This window comes from Peromyscus californicus, unplaced genomic scaffold (assembly GCF_007827085.1).
Source record: "Peromyscus californicus insignis strain IS unplaced genomic scaffold, ASM782708v3 Scaffold_12__1_contigs__length_115047231, whole genome shotgun sequence".
Lineage (NCBI taxonomy): Eukaryota > Metazoa > Chordata > Mammalia > Rodentia > Cricetidae > Peromyscus > Peromyscus californicus.
This window is the reverse complement of record NW_026294413.1, coordinates 19,212,367-19,238,989: the sequence shown is the minus strand read 5'-3', so window position 1 is coordinate 19,238,989 and position 26,623 is coordinate 19,212,367. Positions and strand designations below refer to the sequence as shown.

The following is a 26,623-nucleotide window of genomic DNA, read 5'->3' as shown; positions in this document are numbered from 1 at the left end:
AGTAACGTAAAGGGGGAAGGCTTACGCTGGCTCACGGCTGAGGGGGATACAGTCATTATGACGCCTGGGACAGTTCCAACCCTGGAATTGGGAGGTTGGAGAAAGTCACCTTGTGAGGACAGACATGAAACAGAGAAGGAACTGGCTTTAACCTTCAAAGACTCACACAAATGCCTCATTAGCCAGGCCTCCCCAGTGCCACTAGCAGGGGGCCGTGTATTCAGACATATAAGCCCATGGGGAACTAGAGTGTGATCCCAACTTGAAAATACCATTAGGAAGAAATTGCTAAATATTAGTACTCCTGACCTACCAAACACAGAGCTTAGTGTCACAACACATTGTAGATGGTCACTGTCCCTTCAGGAAGATGGAGCTCACTGTTGCTGCTCATTATTCCTAGACAGTGTAGTCTCACATGACACTCACTCACTAGAGGGTCAAAATGCGAACCCCAAAGTCTGGTTTCTATTGAAAGTGGACTGCTTTTGCATCATTGTAAAATCAACAAATCCCAAGTCCAGATGTTTTCCATAGAGGACAATCTGTAGAGTGAAAGGTGATAATAAGATGTAGACCAAATCAAAGTATAAGGATGTTGCTGATGCCTCTTCCTCTTCTCTCCGACTAGGTCAGTGATTAATTCTACAATATCCCCCCCCCATTCTGCACACATTTGGACGAAGTCCCTCCTGTAACATCCTGTCCCTAACTCATTCCCAGGCTTCCCCTCTTCTGCCTGCAGCAGTGGCTCCCTCTTACTGGTTTTCACCATCACATGGTGGTTCCCTGGCCCAGAAAAGCCAGGAATTGTTGGCAGAACTCCTCTGACTTCCTTATTATTTCACAGGATGGACTGCCAAAGACAAAATATAAAAATCCCTTCTGAGAGTTCATTACCAGCCACATTTTCTCATATCCAGTTTCCTTCTTCTCTTCCAAGAATCCTAAATAGGAGTAGATATTGATTTTGGAAATATGTCCCACAAATAGTAAGAGATAGCAAAGCCTACTCTGAACTGTGATGTTTAAATCTACATCTTGTTTTGTTCAGATAAAACAAAACTATGTGCTTTGTCAGGGTTAAGGGGACCTAACAGAAGAACGTTCTGTATTTAGCAGTAAAAATAAAAAAAATAAAAAAAAATCTTCTTACCACTTTTTTTCTGTGCTTGGAGTGAATACAGTATCTAGGGTCCTGCTTTTGCAAGCCCTTCTACAGGTTAGAAGAATCAAGAAGGAAAAATTCACCTGCAATTTTGATACACAACTTGACAGGACATGGGCTTCAACTCACGAATATTCTGAAAGACTTGTCTCCTGGAAAATGTCCATGTAGATAAAGTACTTAGGCAAGACAGGGCAGCATGGCAGCGTTGAAACCAGTTCTTACACTTTTTGTGTGCTGCTGCTCTTTGGTTCTTTGTGTTAAATATTCGGAATAGTTTCAATCTCTTTATTAACTGGTGAAATTAAAGCAGGCTAGATTGTGTGTGTGTGTGTGTGTGTGTGTGTGTGTGTGTGTGTGTGTATTATTTCTGATTGGTCAAGTTTGAAAGTTTACTGGACAATAGTAGTAATAATAATAATAAGTCACATCCACAATGCTTTCTTTCTGAGCAGCCTAGGGAACACAAGGCTGGCAACAGAAACGAGAATATACTCAGAACCTCACAGTCTCGCATTAGCAGGCTATCATTTTCAGATGCAAAGGCACAGTTAGACTCAGTACCTAGATACTGTCTCCTAGTTAGTCTCATATGAAGAGCATATCACACCCCAAAGAGTTCACATGGCCCTTCCCTGTGCTCACAGAGAGCACAGCTGACGGTGTGGTTTTCATGGTCAGTGAGTGTGAAAGCAAAGCCTGGTTGTTGTGTTCAGGCTCTGCCTGGTGACAGGGCAGTCACTCACGCCAGAGGTCCTTGCTCTTGGTTTAATGCTCTGCTCTCCCTGACCAAAGAAATTCAAAATCACTCTTGAGCAAGGACTCTGGAACCCTGCATTTTCAGTTTGCACAAGCTGTTACCAATCCTGCCTGCTGAACCGAGTCACTTTTGCTAGTAATGGCATGGCATCTCCTGTGCCCACCTTCTGTTTTCGTTGTTTGTTTTGTTTTAAATAGCAGTCAACTCATTTTTGGTTTACTTATGGAACCGAATATGTCGTGCTTTCCAGGTAGCAGGGTTTTTTTTTTTTTTTTCAACAATTCTTTTCATTGTTTGAATTGAGACAAGTTTTCACTCTGTAGCCCAGGTTAGTCTGGCACTGTATAAAGCAGGCTAGGTTTCAGCCCACTGTGATCCCCCTGCCTCAGCCTTCCTGGTGCAGGAATGTCAGGCATACACTATCACGCCCAGCTGTTTACTTTATTTACATAATTGAAATTATGTCATGCACAATTTAATTAATGATGCTAACTGTAGGCAACAATAGAGACAGAGTTCTAGTCTCACTTGTGCAGTGAGTGTCGGGTCTGCGGTTCTCGGAGTGAGAGATTGTTTCAGGCACTTGTGTGGTGTTTTCAGTCTCCAGTCCTTGCTGGATTCCTCCTTAGGCCAAGTCTCCTTGGGTTAGTTCTATCAAAGCTGGGCTTCAGAAAGGCCTGACTGGGGGAGAGTGAAGCCAGATGTTCACAGACATTTGGATTAACTTTCCCCGTTTAAGCCACTTTCCAAATCTAAGACTGATTCTGTGGAGCAGACAAAATTCTTTGCCCCCTAACGCATCAAAACTGGATTAGGAATTACAATCAAATAACTGTTTCTTGCACTTCTGTGGAGGGGTTCCATGTCGTTCAAAGGTTAATATTATACATTTTTCACACCGTAAGTTTTCTGATAACTGACTGGGATTGTTTTAACCATGTGTTGATTTTCCCAAATTGAAGTAGTTATGCTGTGTGTGTCTGTGAGCGTGTGTGTCTGTGAGCGTGTGTGTGAGTGTGTGTGTGTGTGTGTGTGTGTGTGTGTGTGTGTGTGGTGTGACTAGAGACTGAACCCAAGGCTCTGTTCATGTGGACCAGAGCTCTACCATTGAGCCCCAACCATATCCTCTAGCAACCACTTTTGTGAAGTTTGATATTTTGTTTAAAACCTTGACTTCTAAATTTTAAAGCTTGGAAGGGGCTAGCATTAACTGCACAGCTTTCTTTGAATGAATGAAGTAGTGAGGTGTGATCCAATGTTCATTTAGTATTACTTTTTCTCTTTATAACATCCAGTTCACATGGACTTGGGGTTGTAGAGGAGGAAGAAAAAGAAAATACTATTCCCACCAGCAGTGATGACATCTTTATTACAAGTGTTTTACATATGTGGCTGTTTCTGAAACATTGTATTCAATTAATTTATTGTCTGTTTGAGTCTGTCTTATCCCACTTAACATAATAGTCTCTAGTTCATTTATTTCCTGAAAATGACACAATTTTGTTTTTTCTTTATAGCTGCAAAAAACTCCACTTTGTATTTATACTATTTTTTTAAGGGAATCATATGTTGACAGACATCTAGACTAATTCCCTGTTTTGACTATTGTGAATACTATCATAATAAATATGAATGTTTGGACACTGCAGATGTATGTAGCCATACTTTAAAAACAGTTCTTACTTGTTACACAGCAAACTTCTTCTTGCTGTTGAAAGCATTCTGACTGCTGTTGATGGGTCTACACATCATTTCTCCCCTGGATGGGTAATCCTCAAGAAATTACATCACTTCAATGTTAGTCTGGGGAGCGGGTCAGTCACAGATGATGTAGTCATCATACCCAAATCAATGAGTTACAATGTGGTCGCAGGGCGTGGATCTGTTTATGACTATTTCTCTGCCGCCAAGCCTGATGGTCTGAGTTCAGTTCCCCAAACGCACAGGGAGGAAGAAGACGGACTCCTACAAAGCTTTCCTCTGACCTCTGATCCACACATGCAACAGGATAAATAAATAATTCATTTAATTCATTAACCAGAAGATAAGACCTCTGCTGCAGATGTTTTATGAACTCACTAAGAAGTAATGTGCTCATATTTTTTCTTTCTGTCTTCACTATTGTAACACCAGTCTATTAAATTATGTTAAATGGCCCTTTCTTCATTAACTTTCACATCCTGGCTCCTCTTTAGGAGGCCATAAGTGCATTTCCCAACTCCCCATCTTTTTGTTTTTTTTAACTCAGGTAATTCTAAAGTGTGCTGAACACCAAGGGCTGGCTGTTGTGAAAGAAAATACCACAAAAACGTCTTGCAGTCTGAAGGGAGCAAGAGAAGTGAGCTGTCCTAACAGTTCGTCTTGGAACAGTGAGAGGATTTATGTTCTGGCTGTGTAAGCTGAAACTGCAGGAGACAGGACTTGCTCCACAGGTCCCTCAGGAAAGCCGTGCCGTGCGCTCCTAGCCACACCAAGCAGCTTTGGGTCCTTCTTCAGGAACGAAGATCAGAGTCACTGTCTCACTAATTCTAGAGGTTTGGCTCTGTGTTCCACCTATTTCCTTCTCCTCCTCCTCCTCTTCCATCCAGTTGTAGCTGTGAAAGAGAGGACTGGGGGATCACTGTGCACTCAGGACTCACTGGGTTTGGTTAGCTGGAAAAGGCAAGTAAACTGAGGACAAGCAGGACATAAAGAGCAGCCTTCACTGCTTCACTAACAACACCGTTTTGGTCTCTAAAATGATTGTTATTGATCTAACATCTATTTGAAACAGACCTCGCAGAGGGTACATCAGTTACTTCACAGCCCCCGAGTTTCTGCCCCTAGCTAAGCCGATCACCAAACTGGTGATGTGAGCAGCTGAGGCACATGCATTACCAGAATGGAGAGACGAGAGAAAACACTACTAGAAAAACATAGGTCAGCTATACATTGCCTTGTTGGAGTGTTTTTGGAAGGGAAACGGTGTTTTAGGAAGGTCACAGGCAGTGATGACAGTGTGAAGAATGAGTCAGGGGAACTGGTGAATAAATGGCACCTGACCAGGATGTGGTTAGAGCAAGAGCAACAAGAAGGGGCTGGCTGCTGTCTTTCATTACCTCCCTGTCCCTTTCCCACATCTGCACATGAAATGAAACAGGAAGAGTTGGGATTTAGATAGGAGAATTTCAGCATGCATTTTGCCAGTGAGTTGTGCTTCATGCACAGATGGTGCCCCTCAAGTGTCTATCCATGTCTATAATCTATGTCTATAATCCCCTAAAGTAAGATAGCCAGTAACAATTCTAGCTCCATATTCTTTTCTTATGCCTGCATGAATAGTGGCGCATTTCCTCATTTGTGAAATAAGGTAATTAAGTTGGGTAGCCTTCGAGGTCCTGACAGCTTCGATGGCTTGAGGCTCTGCTTTGCAGAAAGCAGAGGTTTTGTGATTTCTTATCCAGTTTAAATATTGAGTGACATCTATACAGTGTGCGGTGATTTTGTAGGAAATTTCTGAACCTTCCTGTATTCTACTTATGCTAGAAACTCCCAGATGCTTAAAATCCGACTCCATTTTCTCCAAGTGGGTTGCTATCACCTTCGAGCCTTTTGGTTGGTCATGTGGTACTTGGCATTATTTTAGTGCCAGCCAAGTCAAGAGGAAGAGGGTTCTTGTAATTCAGTTCATTAAGCCAGTTCAGTTACAAGCAGGGTGGGCTTTGTTGAATTAAAGTGATGCTTACTGATGGTCAAGTCACACAGCACAGTGTTACCTGCTTCCCTGGGCCAGGTCATTAACCCTGCTCCAGTCTCAGGTTAACAATTATTGATGTTGATTGCTTTGAAGTTGATCAGTCTATCCAAAGCCAAAGCAACACTCTTGGGAGCAGAAATATCATGCATATCAAGCATCATTAACATATCTGCCCAGAGTAAATGAGTAGCTTGGTACAGTGAAAAGGAACTTGTACTAAAGTGTTCTTAGGATTTTATCATTTATTTGCTAGGAATCCTTAAGGAAGTCGGTAACCTCAATTATCTAATTAATCTTAATGCTATTTGTGAGCATTTGTCATATGAGAGGTACCTCTTTAAAGGTTTCTCTGTCATTTTAAGTGTTTTTCATTTATTAGCTCATCAAATTCCTAGAACAGGATCATTGTCAAAACTTTTTGGAGACTCGAAACTATGTAACGCAACCCTCATAGTCCCCATCCTTCGCCTTAATTATTAGAGTTAAGAATGGTACTCATGTTGTCAACAAGCATCCTCAAGGTCAAAGAGCCTCCTTGCTCCTTCCATGTGAAGGGATGGAAGGGAAAAAGTTATGATATTGATAATTTTGTATCTACCACAATTTGGGAACAGAAAATGGACTTTTAGTGGTTTGTGGTGGGCAAGTGTTGACAGTGATAATTCTCTGACCTAACATTGTGGTCATTTCTCCTGAAAGAAAAATCAGTTTTCATTTGTGAGGTCAGAAGTGTACGTTGTTGGTATTTGCTCACAACTAAGCAAAAAACAAAATTTTCCCTCTAAGAATTATCTTCTAATTAAAATATAGGCAAATTATATCCAATGTATAATATAAGTATGTATCATTCAATTCCTATAATTTGATCGGATAAAAAGTAGAAAGAAAAACAAGAAATTCTCACAGAAGACTTTACTCCAGAAATTATATCCTGCGATCAAAATCAAAATGGACTTTCCAACTAGAAAGGGAATTCAGGTCATGCATGTGAGCCAGCGTTTTTGCACAAGCACATACATGGTTAGAACACACATGAGAAGCAAAGTCTTTCTGGTGCTCTGTTTACCAGAAAGTCCTTTCAGCAGTTTCTGTAAATCCTCACCTTGTTGCCAACCACTGATTTGAGGTTCAAAAGCAACCAGAGAATAGAGCTATTATTTCTGTGACTTTTCATTAGTTCTGGGCCTATGGGGACTGAACATCTTTCTTCCCAGAAGCTCAGGGGCATTGTTTACTGAGCCGCTATGCTAATTTGTACTTTGGAGCAAGGCTTGAGCTGGGACATGTTGCAGAAGTGATGCAAATGGATTGGGTAGAAGCTACGGCAACCAGACGCTGGAGTTGGAGGTGGCTAAGCATGATTTAATGATTACTCTGTTTACATTGAATTCTGATGATAATTCACTATGTGTGACTTCTTCACGTAGAAGTCCTAAAGACACATCAAATTCAACAGGTCACATAAGAATTCATTAGCACTCCCCCCACCCCCCACAAACTTGCTATTCTTTTGATATTTAATACCTTGATCTTTCAAAATAATATTTTTTTACTCTTTGAAAGTTCTATACATTTAAACAAATGTATATTGATCATACCACCTACCACCACCTCCCTCTTAAGCCCCCAGCATCCCCACCCTCCACACCTTCATTAATTATTCACTATCCATGTAGAAGAAATCCAAGCTAGAAAGCACTCCACTCCTCTTGATTCTTCCTTTCGGCCGGTGTTTATACTCAATGAACGTCTCCTGACCATCCCTTCCACCTCTAAAATGTCTTTGGATCTGCTCGTTCCTGCAACCGCTATCCTCATTTTCTCTCTCCTGGATCTTTGTCAGAGCCTAATGGGTCTGCCCGTCTCCAGGGCAACCACTTTCTATTCCACCCACTCATCTGTGCCAGGGTGTGCTTTCTGAATAGCAAATCTGATCTTGTCACTCACACAATTAAAATCCTCCAGTGGATCCCAGCCACTTACAGCGTGGAAATTTAGGCTCCTGAGCTCAGCCTACAAAGACTGTTTTTAATTTGGCTTCTGCACCGTCCACCTGCAACTCAAGCCATCCTCTCCTATTTTTTCGGTTTGGCGTCATGTCATGTGCTCTGGAGCTTCCACGGCTTTGCATCTCCTCCATCCCACAGGCACCTACTCATTCCTTCTAGAAGGAATTCTAGGGACACCTGTTCAGAGCTGCTCAGGTTCCTAGTCCCCTCTGCGCCTAGTCTCAGTAACAACCTCACACGCAACCTTGTTTTTGGATGTATTTCCCCCAGCTTTCTTTGAGTTCATTTGAGCACAGTGTTTGTATCCTCAACTTCTAGCCAAGCGCCTGGCAGAGGAGAGGAACCCACTACATGTTTGCTGAATATGAATGAATACGGAGGCAGCTGGTTTCAGTAGCAGCAGAGCCACCCTGGGCATGCAACTTAAAGTCCTTTGAGACTTTGTCCTCATTTGCAAAATCAGGGACAAAACAAGCGCTATCTTCCTGTGCTGTTGTAAGAATTAAAGAAGACACTGGCGTGCTCTGTAAACTGATGTGCTGGTGTAAGAAAGTGTAGTTATTGTGACTCAATACACAACAAATATTTATTTTTTAGAAGGTATTGTGTTGTGTGTGTGTGTGTATGTGTATGCGTGTGTTTATGTGAGTTTGTCTAGGTATGTGCATATGAATGCAAGAGCTCTCAGAGGTCAAAAGAGGTCTTTAGAGGCCCTGGAGCTATAGTTCCAGGTGGTTGTGAGCAGCCAGACTTGGGTGCTAGCAACCAAACCAGGGTCTACCAGAAGAGTAGCAAGTGTTTGTAACTGCAGAGCCGTTTCTCCAGTGCCCCCCCAACATATTTTAAACCTTATTTATAGATACACATAACAAACAAGGATACTTCACAAAACAGAATTGTAATCTGCCTTGCCTCTATCGGTCTCCTGGTAAATTTATCTGGCAAGGTCTGGCCTAGCATCTATGCAAGCTGCTTCTGTCCCGGAGCAAGCAGAGCTTAGCAGGCCCCAGTCTGGCTCTACATGCACTTGAGAGTGCTGGTTTCTCTTATAGATGGCACTGGTCCATTTTTCATATTTATCTTTTCTACATTAGTTTGTCATATCCTCGGGGTTTGTTCTCTTTGCCATCCTACAAAGCGAGTCAGATTTCCAGATCAAACTGAGGACAAAGTAGACAGACTATTCAAATACTAACAGTTCTCCAGACTGCCCTGCTTCTGGTTGAAGGATGGTCCATGAGGTCACCCCTGCGCTCCTGAATCCTTCTTTGAGTTTCCCTTGATGGCCACTTGATTTTTGCATGGGGCTCCAGAGTGTGCTGGAGATCCCCCAGGTCACTGCCATCCCTGACATTTACTTCGGAGTGCTGTGGACACAGCATTCTTGGTTTCTCAGCATCAAGTGTGTGAGACCGGTACGAGCATCCCCACTACTCAGGTGCATCCCACCTAGATAAAAACCCAAGGCTTCCCTGGACCTCCTCCCTTCCTTTGTCCTGAGCTGCTGGCCTCTCTCTCTCTTCCTACTCAAAGTCCTGGACCAGCCATGCTTTTACAGGATGGTTAGTTGTCCCTGGTGATTTGCTCAGTGTTTTGCCCTGTGCTGTGTACAGTACGTGGAGCAAATCACGTTTCCTTGTATGAAATCCTCAAGGCATTATTATCAGTGTCCCTCTTTGAAGGGTGAAAGACTTAGAGAAGCATGACTTGGAGACATGTCAAAAGGCTTGAGTCTGCTCATGACCAGGATGAGATTCTGCCCCTGAAGCACCCAGATGCTCTCTCTTCTCCCATCTGCACCTTCGCCTTCCTCTGAGGCCTTTACCCTCCCGCCAGTGACATGTTGCTGTGTCTACCTCTCTTTGACTCATGAATTGCCTACCTGTACACCATGGTAAATCACAATCACTTCCATTGTGTGACCTCCAGCTGCCTCCGTCTTTATATTTCTCTCGGTCCCATGTCAGGTTTCCTTCAGCCTTTGAAATGGAGCAGAAGGCAAAAACCAGTGACTCCTTCTTCTGTGTATTCCTAAATTCTATCACAGGCTAACCTTGGCCAAACCTATCAGACAAATATGTTAATGGGCTTTTCTGACATAAAAAGCAGGAAGGAAGGAATGAGTATAACACTTTTACCTTTCCAGTGTGTCTGAGTCGGGGTCTCAGGAAGCTGAGGCTGGTCTCCAGCTCCTGATGCTTAGCTTCTGACTTCCTCCTCCTGAATTCCGAGACTCCCACACCTAGTGCATGAGGTGTTGGGTGTTGAACACGGGGGCTTTGTACTTGCTGTAGCTGCACTCCTGCTCCCCTTTTTCTGCATGCATGGAACTGAAGCCAGGGCCTCACACATGCTAGGCAAAACACTCAACCATGGAGCTACATCCCCAGCCCAAAACTCTAAAGACCATGAATTAGGAACTATCATTTATTTCATACAGAAGTTTTAGTATGTTAATTTATAATCTATTAAAAGAAATTCCCCAAACCAACTACTAGATAGTCATGTTAGTTTTGGTTGAATTAAGGCAATATATTTATTCATAAATGTCAAAAATTGTTTAATTTCTGTTTTGTTTTTTATTATAACAGGATTTCTCTGTTTGTCCTGCTTGTCCTGAAACTCTCTCTGTAGACCAGGTTGGCTAGGAATTCAGAGATATGCCTGCCTCTGCTTCCTGAGTGCTGAGATTAAAGGCATATGCCACCACTGCTCAACTAGAAAACTAATTTTCAAAGGTAGAAAAAGAACACAAGTTTGAGACCAATCTGCTCCCCATAGCAAGTTCCAGACCAGCCAATGGCTTCGAAGTGGAAGCTTGTCTCAAACAAACAACATAAGCCAGGCCGTGGTGGTGCATACCTTTAGTCCCTGCACTCCGGAGGCAGACAAATCTCTGAGTTCAAGGCCAGTCTGGTCTACAGAGCAAGTTCCAGGACATCCAGGGCTACACAGAGAAACTCTGTCTCAAAAAACAAACAAAGTGGCTGAAGAGATCCTTCTCTAACATCTAGCAAGATAAGTGGTAGGACTAGAAAAGATCATACTGAGGGAGGTAACCCAGACCCAGAAAGTCAAACGTCATATATTCTGTCTCATCTGAGTTTCCTAGCTCCTAATCTTCAGATATAAGTGTAGTCCCTGCCTTTCGTCACAGGGACTTCTCTTTGCAATGGGCAGAGAACATCAGAAAATCACAGCATCACAGCGGATCAATTTTCAGACCTGTGGAGACCAGCTCCAGCGGATTCACCTACAACCGACTCCTGCCCCTAAGTCTCAGGAATCATTTCAGAAGAGGGAAGAAAGATTGCAGGAGCTGGAGGAACAAGAAGTCTGCTGTGAGATTATGTCTCGTAGACATGTCAGATGCTACATCCATGAAGTCTCATGAGCATGGCTGCCTGAACATGACCTGTACAAGGATAACAACAGGCATGCTGATGTGGATGGTGGGAATCTCATAAGGCCTCAACCCTACCAAAGAATTACTGGCAACCAGGAATGTTAAAAGCAGGAGAGATTGTTTTCCCCAAGAAGAGCACACCCCTTGGCTATCCAATACCAAATGGCCAAATGGTCAGCCCTGAAAACGCATACATGCAAATAACATTATATATAATTAGTAGGTTGTATTTATGTATTTAGGAATACACACACACACACACACACACACACACACACACACACACACACACCAAAGCCACCAAATGAAAAAAAGAGGCCATGAGCTTGAAAGAAGGGTAGGAGATGGGGATGATATATGGGAGAATTTGAAGGGAGTGAGGGGAAGGGGGAAATGATATAATTATATCATAATCTTAAAAAATAAAAGGTAATTTTCAAAACAGGTAGAAAAACAACACTAGCCCCCATAAAAACATCTCATTGTGTTCTCTTTTCAATTAATTAACTTGAAGGTTTTACTACCGTTGGGAACAATCATATTCTTGTAGTTGCTCTCCATGCATTTCTGTGAGACAGACAAGAACAGGCAAGTACACACTGCTTTCTGGAATAAGGTGGACCTGGGTCCAAGTCTCACACCAAACTTGCCGTTCATGGCTTTCCTTACCATCAAATCTCATGGATCTACTTGAGAAAATTGTAATTAGATAGACGGGAAAGCAAAGTTAATTTGAAATCAAACATTTAACTTGCTTGTTCCTGAGCATGTTTTATTTATGTAGAGTAACTTAAAACAGTAATTTTACTCCTCAGACTCACAACATGGCACAGGAAGACAACAAATAAATGTTCTGTATGAGTCAAAAGAGATATTGTTATAAAATATACCCTCTAGACCTTTGAACTGAAACCTATACATTTCTGTCTGTGTGTGGTTGTGCATTTTCTTAATCCTCAGAACAAGTGAACATGTATTGATCTAACAGAATAACAGAGCTCTGTTTAGCAGTTCAGCTCACTCCTTCTCTAAGGACCCTTCCAGTTCACCTGAACAAAGATTAACAGTGAGGAGACTCAAGGTAGCCTTGTTTGGTACGGCATGGCCCTGGTAGCTCACGTATTTGAAAACTCATTAGCTGCTGGTACAGTTTTGAGAGGCTGTGGAGCTTTGGGAGTGTGTGGCCTCGTGAGCAGAAGCAACTCTATACGCCACTGGATCCAGTCTAGTTCTCTTTCCAGGTCAGCTACCGAGAAGTGATCATTTGCCTGGTACTCCCACCGACACAGACTAAGACCATACCCAGACTCAGCCATTTCTCCCTCCGTGTCTCCACCATGGCGGGTGGAGTCCTCTGAGACTCAGCCTAACCCAATCCCCTTTCCTGGTAAGTTGTTTCTACCAGGTATTCTGTCAGAGTGTCAACAAATAAAAATAAAAAACAAGTTAATATACAAGAAGAAAGTCTGAATAATAAGAACAAACTCATCCAGGTGGGGTAGCATACACGTGTAATCCCAGCACTGAAGAAGTTAACTCAGGAGGATTGTCAGTTCAAGGACAGTTTGGACTACATAGAAAGTATTAGGCCAGCCAAGGCTACCTAGAAAGACCCTGCCTCACAAACAAAAATAAAAATAAATAAATAAATAAAGCAAAACAAAACAAAAAGAGCAACAACAACTTAAAAGGAGAATTGGCACAGCAATAAACATTAACAGAAGCTTTAGTCTCTAGAGTAAATGAACTGTAGGTTTCTATTATCTATGAGAGAGAGGCAGAGAGAGGGAGAGAGAGAGAGAGAGAGAGAGAGAGAGAGAGAGAGAGAGAGAGAGAGAGAGAGAATAGGGAAACAAGTAGGCTAATTTCAGATCTTCACCTCTCTCTCCATTTCTCCAAGTCCAATCCCCCAGTTTCATGCCCAGCTCTATAACAGACCACCTGGTGTGAACACCCTTTCCTCTCTGCTCCCATGTTTAGTAGATCACACAGATCTTTCCCTACAACCTTCCTTCCATGCACTTATCTCTTTATGCCAGTCCCCAATTCCAGCAGGCATTCTCTGGGAGCCGCATAGGCTACTCCAGCTAGGAAAACAGGCAGCCTAACTGCAGATCTGCCTCCTTACCTCCAAATCTAATCCCACCCCTAACTCTTAGCGAACCACCTGCTGCGGTTTCCCCCTCCTCTCTGCCTCCCCTGGAAGATCACACAGACCTTCTCTTCCAACCTTCCCCCCCACTCATCCTCTTATCCCAGCCCCCAATTCCAACAGGAATTTTCTGGGAACCTCTGGCCAAGCCTGAGAGGGAGGAAAGTAGGCCAGCTAAGCAGGCAGGCCAGCTTCAGATCCACACTCCACATCCTCTCCTCCATACCCAGTTCCTCAGTCTCATTCCCAGCTCTGTAGCTGACTGTCTGTTGTGGCCTCTTCTCACTCCAAGAATCCAAATAGATCCATACTTCTCACCCTGCACAAAACTCAAATTCAAATGGATCGAAGATCTGAACATAAAACTAGGTGCACTGAACCCATCGGAAAGAAAGTGGGGAATAGCTTTGAACTCATTGGCACAGGAAAAGACTTTCTGAACAGAACACTGTTAGCATAGGCACTAAGATTTACAATTAATAAATGGGACCTCATGAAACTGAAAAGCTTCTACATGGCAAAGGACACCATCATTCGGACAAATGGCAGTCTACAGAGTGGGAAAAGATATTTATCAACTCCACATCTGATAGAGGGCCAATATAAAAATATATTTAAAACTAAAAGAACTAGATATCAAAATAACAACAAAGAACACAATTTTGAAAATGGGGTACAGTTCTAAACAGAGAATTCTGAAAAAACAAAACTCAAGTGGCTGAGAAACACTTAAAGAAATGTTCAACATCCTTAGTCATCAGGAGATGGGTATCAATTTACCTCAAGATCCAGCTATACCACTCTTGGACATATATGCAAAGGATGGATCATCTTACCACAGACACACTTGCTCAACCATGCCCATTGTTTCTCTATTCATGATAGCCAGAAATTGGAAACAATCTACATGCCCCTCAACAGATGAATTCATAAAGAAGATGTGGCACATTTACACAATAGAATGCTGCTCAGCTGTTAAAAAAAAGAAAACATGAAAGTCACAGGAAAACGGATGGAACTAGAAAAAAAATCATTGTAAGTGAGGTATTCCAGACCCAGAAAGTCAAGTATGGTATGTATTCACTTGTATGTAGATATTTGTTAAGTCAATGATAACTAAGCTACAGTCCACAGACCCACAGATGTTAGGTACAGAGTAAGGGACTAGGGGAGGAAGATAAATCTCTCCAGGAAAGGGAAATATATAGTTATGAATGGATGGGGGTAGAGGGGACTGGAATGGGAGGATCAAGTGGAGAATATTGTCAGACTTTCTTTTTGGGACCACCAGCTCCCAAATAACAACATGGAGACTTTTTACTAAATATGAAAGCTTGGCCTTAGCTTAGGCTTACTCAGAACTATCTCCTATAACTTAATCCATTTTTATTAATCTATGGTCTGCCATGTGGCTCTTTACCTTTCCTCCATAATGTATGTCTGCCTCCCTCCACAGCTCACTGATGAAATCTGCCTCTCTTCAGAGTTCCTATCTTTGCTTGGAAGTCCCACCTAACCTCCCCTGCCTAGCTATTGGCCATCCAGCTCTTTATTAAACCAATCAGGTGCCTTAGGCAGGCAAGGTAAAACAGCAAGACATCTTTACACAGTTTGCTCAAATATCCTGCAACAGGGGAGGGGTAGGAGAGAGGAGGATGAAGAAAGGAGTATGGAGAGAAACAAATAAAATTAAGGGCATTTGAGGGGTAGTATGGAAACATAATAGATGTCTCCTAAAACATATACAAATATAAAGACAATCTAAATGAAATTGCCAAATAATGGGGGAGACAGAGTCCCAACTGGCCGTCACTTTTTACCAAATGAAGCTTCTATTACCAGGACTGGATAACATCCTATTGAGCTGTCGGCCAAAGGGGTCCCATGGGAATCACCAAACAATCCAGGCTTCTGCCAAGACAATAGGTTGCTAAAGACAACACCAACACAACTCTTTTGAACATGGAGAGGGTGATCTGGTGCCTACATTGAACCTTCACCCCTATGTTCTAGTATCTTTGGTACAGGAAGGTACTTTTCAGACTACCAAAAAGGAAATGTAGATAGCAATCTAGCCACTAAACCTTTGTTCTACAATCTGTCCTGCCAGCAAAATATGCCATGGCAATGGTGGCACAAAGCTTATGGGAGTAAACAACCAATGTCTGATTTGACTTAAGGACTACTCCATGAGATGGAACCCATACTGGATACTGCTTGTGTGATCGACAGCCAGAGACTAGCTAGCCAAGGGACCTAGGGTAAAGCAAAATACTACTAGTCTTAAAAAAAAAAAAGTAACAATAAAGTGACTGTTAATGATATTCTGCTATATTATAGATCAGTGCCTTATTCAGTCATCATCAACAGAGGTTCCTCCGGCAGCAGATGAGAACAGATGTAAAGACCTACAGTCAGACATTATGCAGAGAGCAGACCTTGAAACATTCAGCTCTAAATGGGATGTCTCCATCAACTTCCTTCCCCTCAGGAATCAGGGAACTCCTCAGAAGGGGAGGTAAAAAGAGCACAAGAGCCAGTCAGTGGTGATGGAGGACATCAAGAAAACAAGGCTTTCTAAAGAAACAAGATCATCATATACACAAACTCCCAGGGACTGAGGCGGCATACATAGAGCCTGCACAGGTCTGCACCAAATGGGGCCTGCACAGGTCTGCACCAAATGGGGCCTGCACAGGTCCGTACCAAATGGGGCCTGCACAGGTCTGCACCAAATGGGGCCTGCACAGGTCTGCACCAAATGGAACCTGCACAGGTCCATACCAAATGGGGCCTGCACAGGTCTGCACCAAATGGGGCCTGCACAGGTCCGTACCAAATGGGGCCTGCACAGGTCTGCACCAAATGGGGCCTGCACAGGTCTGCACCAAATGGGGCCTGCACAGGTCCGTACCAAATGGGGCCTGCACAGGTCTGCACCAAATGGGGCCTGCACAGGTCCATACCAAATGGGGCCTGCACAGGTCTGCACCAAATGGGGCCTGCACAGGTCTGCACCAAATGGGGCCTGCACAGGTCCATACCAAATGGGGCCTGCACAGGTCTGCACCAAATGGGGCCTGCACAGGTCTGCACCAAATGGGGCCTGCACAGGTCTGCACCAAATGGGGCCTGCACAGGTCTGCACCAAATGGGGCCTGCACAGGTCTGCACCAAATGGGGCCTGCACAGGTCTGCACCAAATGGGGCCTGCACAGGTCTGCACCAAATGGGGCCTGCACAGGTCTGCACCAAATGGGGCCTGCACAGGTCTGCACCAAATGGGGCCTGCACAGGTCTGCACCAAATGGGGCCTGCACAGGTCTGCACCAAATGGGGCCTGCACAGGTCTGCACCAAATGGGGCCTGCACAGGTCTGCACCAAATGGGGCCTGCACAGGTCCGTACCAAATGGGGCCTGCACAGGTCCGCACCAAATGGGGCCTGCACAGGTCTGCACCAAATGGGGCCTGCACAGGTCTGCACCAAATGGGGCCTGCACAGGTCTGCACCAAATGGGGCCTGCACAGGTCTGCACCAAATGGGGCCTGCACAGGTCCGTACCAAATGGAACCTGCACAGGTCTGCACCAAATGGAACCTGCACAGCTCTGCACCAAATGAGGCCTGCACAGGTCTGCACCAAATGGGACCATAGAGCCGAAAGGAGAAGGTGATACATGCGCCCATCCCTAATCCAGAAGCAATCTCTAATTGATAACCACTTACAACTGAAAATTTAGTTTCTTCCAAAGGAATCTCACTGGGGAAACAAACTACTCTTAGAGGTAGACCACATTGGCCAACAGAAAATGAACTCAATGACCTCTCTGGAGGTTCCTTATCTTACAATGTCAGGGCCTTTCCCCATTTTTTTCTTTTTAAATTTTTCATTCATTCATTCATTCATTCATTTATTTATTTATTTATTTATTTATTTATTTATTTATTTATGTGTGTATTTTCTTCTCTCTCTCTCTCTCTCTCTCTCTCTCTCTCTCTCTCTCTCTCTCTCTCTCTCTCTCTCTCTCTCTCTCTTTAACCTTGCAGCTCCTTTGAGTATATATTATGGCTTCCAGTTTAGTTAGTGTTTTTATGGGATTTCTGAGTGTGCAAACAAGTGGGTCTCTGATTCTTGTGCCTTCTCTTGGGCTTTTTCTTTCTGTTTGTTGTTTTGTCATTTTCTGGTGTGTTGTTTTTGCTTTGTTTTATTATTATCCCTTAGAAACCTGCTCGTTTTCTAATGAGAGACAGAAAGAGGGTATACACAGGTGGGGGGCAGGTATAGGCCCCTGGAGGCTGCATGGATAGCCAGGCTCTTCCCCGGAGGATCTCCAACTGCCAGGTTCCACCCAGAGAGCACTCTAACTGCTCCAACTGACCCAGATCCCTTCAGAGCAAACAGCCCAAGCTCTGGACTTGAAATTCCACCAATCCTCACCCTGGAAAGTTCCACCCCTCCACCCCCTCAAATCCTATCTAAACCCCATCTTCTGCTCAGTGCTCTGATGCTTCTTGCCTGAGCAGAGGCAGCCACCCTCCTAGGTTCTTCCCTCCCAATGAGTCTCATGTGAGGTTTGCTGTGCAGGATGACTTTGTGGAATGCCTTGGCTCCCCACAGTCAGGATACCTTTCCCCTCAGAACTGAAACACAGGGAGAAACTGGGAGGAATAGAGGTGAGGAACCATAACCAGGATATATTATGTAAAAAGAAATCTATTTTCAATAAAAGAAAAAACTGATTTAATATTATCCATCAAGTATACTATGATAATCCTATACTTCATTTCACTTAAAGTCTACATTGGCATTGACTATATGTATCTATATGAGCTGAATAATCTTCAGTGTGTATTATAACTGATCTTATTGAACTGATTGTATATGATCAAGTAGTTAAATTCAAACAGTGATTTAAAAAATAATTCCCACCCTCATGTCAACTAGTAATTGTGAATTGACTTGAAATCTAATTATTAAAACAAGTCTTTTAATGATCTATTTCATTTTTAAAGATGTGTATATGTGTGTGCCTGTGTGTGGAATGTACATGTGAGTGTAGATGTCCATTGAAGTGAGAAGAGGGCATAGATCCTCTGAAGCTGGATTAGAAGGCATTTGTTAGTGTCCACTGTAGATGGTGGAGCCAAACAGTTCACTGAAAGAGCAACATGTGCTCTTAACTACTGAACTATCCTTCCAGCCCTAAAATAAGGTTTCATGGGGGTCAGTGTACCAGAGAAAATTAAACAAGTGAATTAAAATTACTTTGTTTCTTTTAGAGGTATAATTTTGTAAATATTGCCTTAAGTTCACACAAAGCCATCTGTCTGCTCTACCAAACACCACTGGAAGGTGCGTTATTCTTCCATTTGTTCATTGAAAAAGTAACTTCATACACCTACTTAAAATCACACTATTAAATCCTAGAGATATTAACTGCAGAGCAATAAGCATGATTTATCAGCCATAAGGACAAGAATGAGGCCATTTCAGTAATTTTATATATTCCTTCTAACCTCATAAATAATGGAGAATGTAGAAAATTTGATATTTAAAAACACAAAGTACACTGAAAGTCCCTATTAATATTTGTGGTTTTATTGATTTCTTTGTTTGTTTGGGTTTTGTTTTTGTTTTTGTTTTTCGAGATAGGGTTTCTCTGTATAGTTTTGGTGCCTGTCCTGGATCTCACTCTGTAGAACAGGCTGGCCTCGAACTCACAGAGATCTGCCTGGCTCTACCTCCTGGGTGCTGGGATTAAAGGTGTGTGCCACCGCCGCCACCTGGCTAGTAATTGTGTTCTTGATAAGATTAGTCTCTCATGTGTCTATAGATCGCATGTAAACCACTCACTGATGAAGTCCGCCCCCTGCTCCTTCACCCTCCTTTTCTGACTCTTGTGTTCTTTCACCCATTTATGTCACATGATCCCCTGAGGTTTCTGCTGTCATGCTACAGTTAGCTCAGTCCAGTCCTACTGCTTTCTATGCTGCTGATGCTCTTCTTTCTGGGTAAACACGCTTTAGTTTCCTCAGTCACCTGTGTAAAGTAGAATAATGCCTGTCCACCAAAGATGCCCATATTCCAGTACCCAGCCTGTCACTATTACAAAGTAAGGGGAAATTGAAGATTTGGGTGACATTCAAGTTGCTAATCACCTGATCTTAAAACAGGGAGAGTATCCGGGGTTATCCTGAAGGGCCAAATGTATTAAAGGGTCATTAAATGGAAAAGAAAATAAAAATGAACCTGAGTAATACAATGGAAGGACTTGATCCACCACTATTGACTTAGAAGAGATGGCAGTCAAAGAGAAATGGCCGGCCTCCAGAAAAGTCAAAGTTACACCAGAGCGTTCAGTAGAAGGATTGCCCTGCCAGCATCCTGGCTTTAGCTCCCAAAGATCAGACTTTGGATCTATAGGGCATGAAATAATAAATATGTGCTTCTTACAGCCATTAGTTGGAATTTGTTTTGGCATCCATCTAAGTAAATGTTGGTATCCCTGTGATGGCTACCCTCTGTCTTCCACACTCTCCTAGAGAACTCGGATGTTTGATTTAAAGTTTTGCTGATTGTCTCTCCCTAGGCAAGAGGTCATGTCTCCTTTTCCACCCTCACTGCCTTTTCAAAGGATTGGGCATAATCCCATGTTGAAATATTTAGCCTATGATGACACACCAGTTTCACTTTTCCATCTTGAATACAGATTTTTCAGGCCACTATGAAGTATGCTAAGTGCAGAACTCACCATCTCACAACCTGAAATCACTACTAAAAAAAAAACCCAAAAACCTTTGTCCCAGTCAGTCAGGCATGATGTCTCCATGTTAAGGTTTTTAGAAGTCTCATGACACTTTTGTAAAATCTAATTCCCTCATTCTCCATCTTTAGTAGATCTGGACCACTAACATTGAACAGTGACCTTGCTCATTCCCATAGAAAGCTGGGGCTTTGGGAAAATCAGACATGTAACCAGATTCCTGGTTTGGTGCATCATCTGCTATTCTGTCATAGGTGAGGAGTTTCTGGAACATCCTAAAACCAAGAAATGCTGAGCATTGTCCCATATGCTTTCCTGACTCAGATCCAGCATTGCCAGTATGTATACTAACAAGGAAGTACAGATCAGATGGCCCCTGGAATCCTCAGGTACCTAGGGTTGCTTAGGTACCATTGCAGAGGGGTACCAATGTGATGATCTTCCCAATGATTCTCTATACTAGACTTTTTTTCATTGTCCAGGGCTCCTGCCATATTGGTTTCTCAGGGTCTTGAATGTGAAAGCACAGTAAAGCTGGGTTTAGGTCATCTTCACAGTGGAAGTAGAACTTGGTAAATGAAAAGAGACAGAGTCCTAGAAATTCATGAGAACTGAACTATGCAGTGGAAACAGAATTTCATCCAGAATGTGGACAATTTCAAGTCATCATTTGCTGTGTGTGGAGAGTATGAAGTAATCCAAGTAGCTAGAATTCTAAGGAAGACCTTAAGATATCCAAACGACACCAAGATCATTTGCCACTAAAGCAATTATGTCACAAAACTTAGAATAGGCTGGTAAACATAACCTTCTGTTATTGAAAGAATTTACTCATTTACTCATTTTTAGCCCTGGAGATTGTTCTGTGGGGGGAACTCTGAAATAATATCTCAGAAATCTGATATAGAAGAAAAATGAAAATTTAAAATATAGTCTCCCAAATGGCTTTAAACTATTATGGAATAGTATTTTTGTACACTGTGAAGATATGTCACTCTGATTGGTTTAATAAAAAGCTGAGTGGCCAATAGCTAGGCAGAATTCCCAGACATGGAGCATGCAGGGAAGAAGAAAGGAGGAGATGCCAGGGGCTGCAGAGCAGCAGGATGGGCACTATGGAGATGAGGTAATAAAGCCATGAGGCAGAAAGTAAATTAATAGAAATGGCTTAATTTAAGTTATAAGAGCTAGTTAGAAAGAAGCCTAAGCCATTCGCTGAACTTTTATAATTAACAATAAGTTTCCATGTTGTGATTTGGGAGTGGACAGAGAGAGACTCACTCACTACATTTAATTAAAGTCATTTACATTTACATTGTAAAATAGCTCTTTGATTTTTATTTTGCTTGTTTAAGCTTTGAGTTATCTGCTTAATGATTGTTTCTTGCTTGTGTTATTTGTAATGGTTAAAAGTACTGCCTAAATATTCATCAACAGTGGTGCACTGAATGACTTCTTATAGGAGCCTGGCCAGTGTGTATATTGAATCTCATGTTTGAAACAGGGTACAATATGCTCTTTGCCAGTCTGTACATCTGTAAGTTTCTATGTCATTTGTATTTGTTAATAAAATGTCATCTGTTATTCACCTCACAGAATTATTGATGATTTAAATTTAAACTTGCCACAGAACACAGCACACACTAAGCCCTCACTCATTAAAGTCTATTACCCTCTCCCACTTTTGCTTATTTTAAAAAATGGATGAGAAACTATTGCAGGGAAAACAGAGCACACAGAACAGCATGATCATACTCATTTGAAGACAAATGCTATTAACATCTTATGGAATATTTTCTGTATGCCTTTAAATTATTAAAAATATGTAGTCATGTGCAATATTATGAATGTAGCATTTTCATAGTTTTGATTTTTTTCATAAAATGAGGTAATGCCATGTGTGTTTCATTATAACATCCTGTAATTAATTTAAACAACCATTTGCTAGACACTTATTTTTCTCCAAGTTTTTGTTAGTTGGAAGTGAAAAATACCCCCCCACACACACAAAAAAAACCAAGCAAACAAACAAACAAAAACAAACTTGGATTAAAGAGGGACCGTGGTTATAAATATGGACAAAAATACTAAAGATGGGTAAGGAGTATCAACTGCATATTTGCTGATGCCTCAGCAAGTCTATGGGCTTACTGCTGAAACCGCCTTACATGTGGACCCGACTTCCTTTGCTTAAAATGATTTTGGAATTACTTTATTCAACTAGATTGTTTCTGGCCAAGTTATATGCTGCTAGGTTGGATGGGGCAACATGGTGACACACAGGAAGAATTGACTCGACAGCTTGAAGGCTGTGGCTGTAACACTAAGAGAATGAGGATGAGGAGCCTGGAGAGCCTTGGTGCTGTGGTAGAAAAGGGCCCCTAGTTTTAGACCTTGGAAGAGTTCCTGGTGCAATGAAATCACCTTTGGATGAGGGAAGGGCTGTGAGGTAGGTAAGAAGTGCCAGCAAAGCAGGCAGGATCCTTCCTGGACGTGGTTAAGCATGAGTATGTAGGACAGAAATAATGAGTAGTCATTCAAAATGAATGGGGTGCTCTCTGACCTACAGGAACTCCCCACTGTGGGTCAAATCTATTATATTAAAAAGCTCCCAAGACATGTTGCCCACATTAATATTCTGAAAATAAAAGGGGGGAAATAGATGAGCTGCTGCTGTATTTATGAACTGGGATGACTGCAAGAGGGCAAGTTTAGCTCCTCATAGCTGCCGTGAAGCTCTTGAGCACTGTGACAGGTCCGAGAGGCATTTCACAGGGGAGCTGCCATGTCTGGCATGGCTCAATCCTGCTGCCACCCCTGCCGAGTCCTCGGGGGACTATGTAGAACATTTGTCTACAGACTTGCTGTGTGCTCATGCAAAATTAACTTTATTTCTATTCCTGTAAAGACATATATTTGGAAAATGTCTTGTATTTTCTAAAAACTTACCTCTCTGATGGCATGTCTGGTTGACTGGCATTTAGGCCGCAGTGGCACAAGAAAATTGCCAGCAATTGGTGCCATGAATACACACGCCTACCTGATTCATCCACTGGGCTCAGCTTGGTACCAATGCTTTTTGTTTTCTGTTCATTAAAATTCCTATCAGGGCACAAAATGCTGAACATCACTGAAAACAAAACAAACAATGCAACCAACCTCCCCAAAATCTCCCAAAAAGCTTAAGGCACTGAGACAGCAAAGCTGTCTGATGAAGAAGCAGAGCAAGCCGTTTATATATTGCTCTTTCTTCCTTCTTAAAAACCTTGTAGAGTTTTTAAGCTTGAGATTTTGTGATGTAAAACCAAGAGTTTTGTTTCTTCTGTTCCTTCTCTGCTGCACAAAGAAAAACTAAAAAGTGGAAAGAATAACAGAATTCTTTCATACTCTTTCTATGTGTTCAAAGTAATAGAAAAGATTAGTTTTGCTTCCAATCAAGTATTTTGTTTCTTAAAGTGTTGCTTTTCTGTATAGAAGTTGGCGAAGCATAGAAGGGTTAAAATAGGTATCTCAATAAATACAGTGAGCCTGCATCTAGCAAATGTTACACAAATATGCAAATATTTTGGTTTTTATTTTCAAAAACTGCACATGCAAATTGATTCCAATTTCAGGAAATACAATTATATCTTAAGGAAAAACCGTGAACTATGCTGAGACAGGGTTGTCATTTGATATATGCGATTGGCTTTTATTTTATTCTTTATTGGATGCATATGGACCCACTGGTTTTAGTTTTTCTTGCGGTAGGGAAAGAGGTAGAGATTGAATAGGTTACATACACTGCATTATTTTTAACAGACATTGTGCTACATTAGAGCAAGAATCATTTTCAGTAAATGTAGCAGAGGCTTCTGGTTGTCTCCACAGGGCTCGATCTCATTTTCTTCTATGATAACAGAGAGTTTGATTTGGGGTTTGGCACAGTGCCACCAGCTCAAGACCACATTTCCCAAACTCCCTTGCAAGGTGTGGTCTTGCAACAAGCTCTCCACATGTGCACTCGGCTTCCAGCACACATGTTTCTCCTCCCCCTTTTCTGCAGCTCAGCATTAAGCATGGTGACTGCCTATTGTCCTGAACTGTGTGAACTAGAAAGCATTCTGCTGATGGAAACACAGAAATCCAGAGACAATTCACATCCTAGTTGACAGGTAATGAGTATGCCATTCCATAATTACCTTAGTTCAGATTTCCATGCAAAAAGAAATGAGAATTCATCATGTCTATGCTTTAGTTACATAGAAATATATCAGAAGAAGACAAATCAAAGCTCTATGAATAAGGTATTTGGTGCCTAGAAGTGGGGATATTGGTCATGATAAACCCCTGAAACATGGGTCCTGATGATTCAGGTAATATAATGCCCAGATGTAAAACTTTTCGGTATTCTGTGCAAAATGTATATTGACACTGTTACCATGATGTCAGGGCAGAATACGTACTCCGATTACTGATAAAGAAATTTCGGGAATGAATCAACATTTTGTCTTCTGTTGGTTACTTTTTTATATTTTAGATGAATCTACAAAAGGAATGAACTCAAGCAATCAGCTTGGTACCTGAGTGTGCTTGCAACAAAAGTTGGCAAGAATCTGCCCATCTTAGAGCAGTAAGTCATGTACTGCCCACCTGCACCTAAGTGGTGCACATAATGTACCACACAGCATTTTACTATTTTGTGGATTTAAAGAAACTCAATTCTCAAGCAAAACAATGAAGTACATACTATTTTAGTTACATTTTACATGAGGACCAGAAAAATGAAGGAAGTTGTCAATTGCCTAGCTAATACATGGCATGTCTGGCTTGAGCTAGACAATCTGGTTCTAGAGTACATATTCCTATCTTCTAGTAAAAAGTTGGTGATGGAATTACAATAGTTGGTGTTATGGAAGTATACCCCAGAGTGAGGAACTGAAAGTGAAAATTGCAAAGTCCAAATTCATAGATAATAAACAAGTGTCTTTCCCAAATACCTTAGTTTTAGCATTGTCTGCTGTAATACATAAGCCAGTGTGGTAAAGATGGGAATTGTGTCCCCATCTGTGTGTGTCAAATGGCCTTGAAAAGGCCCATCTAAAGCAGGAGAGAATGGAGAAAGAGTCCAGAGCCTATAACTAAAAGCCTCCAGTTTTAAAACATGTGGTACTTCGAGACTTTTGTCTATGGTTACGGACACACAGGATGGCCTAGAAACAAATAAAGTGGGAGCCTACCAGGTCCTTGAAGAAACTATGTTTCTAACAAACTAAATCCTATCAAATCCCTAAATTATCCTGATGACTTCAAGTCATTGCTGGCAAAAGGAGGGTGGTTTGGGCAGAAAAGAACGTGGTTTTAAATGCTTCAGAGGCGCTGTGAAAGGTAAGGAACAGGAAGGATCTTTGGAAGCACACCAGGGTACCTGAAGCACTCACTCCCCGCAATAGGGATTTGTCATTATTTCTGTCCGACAAGATACAGGTTTCGAGAGAGTGCCACTTCTCAGGGAAACTCTGTTTAGATCACCTTATTCTTTGGTATTTGGGGACAGATAACTGAAGCACAAAGAGTCTTCCTTGTACTATTTACAGATGATGGTCCAACAACTAAGAGATCTGAGACTCATGTTTTAGATGTTTTGCTCTTGAGGCAGGACAGAGTAGCAGGGGTTTATGAAGAAATATGTGTGCAGATATTTAGGTGGTCAAAATGACAGAAGGTAACAGACCTTGCTAGTGGCCCTAAAATGCATTTTCTCCCTTTCTTCTAAACAAAACTGAGATAATGATTAAAAAAAAAAAAGACTAGTTTCCAGTGTAACCCACAGCTAAATATGGCCATGTAATTGACCTCTGACTGATGGGATGCTAACAAGGGTTTATATGGGTCAAGGATCCATTGCAGTAAGTCTTTCCATGTCCCTCCTCTCCCCAGTATTCAGGTTAGTCCTAGAACCCATGAGTATCACTTTATATGAAACACAAGAACTTCACAGGTGGAATTAAATAAAGCATTTTTAGAAAAAGGGTTGTATTGCATTATTCAGAGTGCCTATCCTTGCCTATTTTCTTCTATTCTGATAGAATACCACAACTGGGTAAATTATAACAATAGAAGTTCATGTGGATTGCAGTTCCAAAGATTGGGAATTCCAAGAATATGACTTTACTTAGGTCTTTCATGAGAAATCATCCCATGCTGGAAGACAGAGAAGCAAGCAAGTATTCTAGGCATATGCCCACTCTCACATAACTCACCTTCTTTCAAGATAATGAATGTGATCCCCTCATGAGGGTGGTGCCTCTGTAACTGAACCATTTCTTAAGTCATTTCCTAGTTTTAGTGTTGTCTCAATAACATTTAAATTTCACCATGAGTTTGGAGAGGACATTCACACATAGAAGACCCTAAATATAACCACATGTGTTCTTACAAGAAGGAGCCTTAGCACAGACAAAAGAGCAATGCAGCTAGAGAATGTGTCTGCTTAGTTAGGAAGGCTCATAGCATCAACAACTACAAGGGTTATGAGCTAATTTTCTCCAGAAGCTTTAGGGGAGGGCACTATTCTTGCCTTAGCTCCAGCAGAACTGATGGCAGATTTTTAGTCTCTTGAAGTATGAAAAAATAAATCACTGTTT

At 42.0% G+C, this 26,623-nt stretch overlaps 1 long non-coding RNA gene across 2 annotated transcripts in view; it reads right to left on the bottom strand.

Annotated features, from left to right (window-relative positions):
• LOC128107066 (uncharacterized) overlaps positions 1–23,026 on the bottom strand; it is a 62,569-nt gene extending 39,543 nt beyond the window's left edge. Inside the window, exons 1-2 of one of the 2 annotated variants that reach the window (XR_008216943.1) lie at positions 22,947–23,026; positions 9,556–9,652 (exon numbers count right to left, since the gene is read on the bottom strand). This is a non-coding gene — a long non-coding RNA (uncharacterized LOC128107066). Of the gene's footprint in view, positions 1–9,555; positions 9,653–9,811; positions 15,925–22,946 lie in introns of those variants that run through there. The other variant, XR_008216944.1, reaches the window with a different exon arrangement.
• Positions 23,027–26,623: the final 3,597 nt, after the last annotated feature.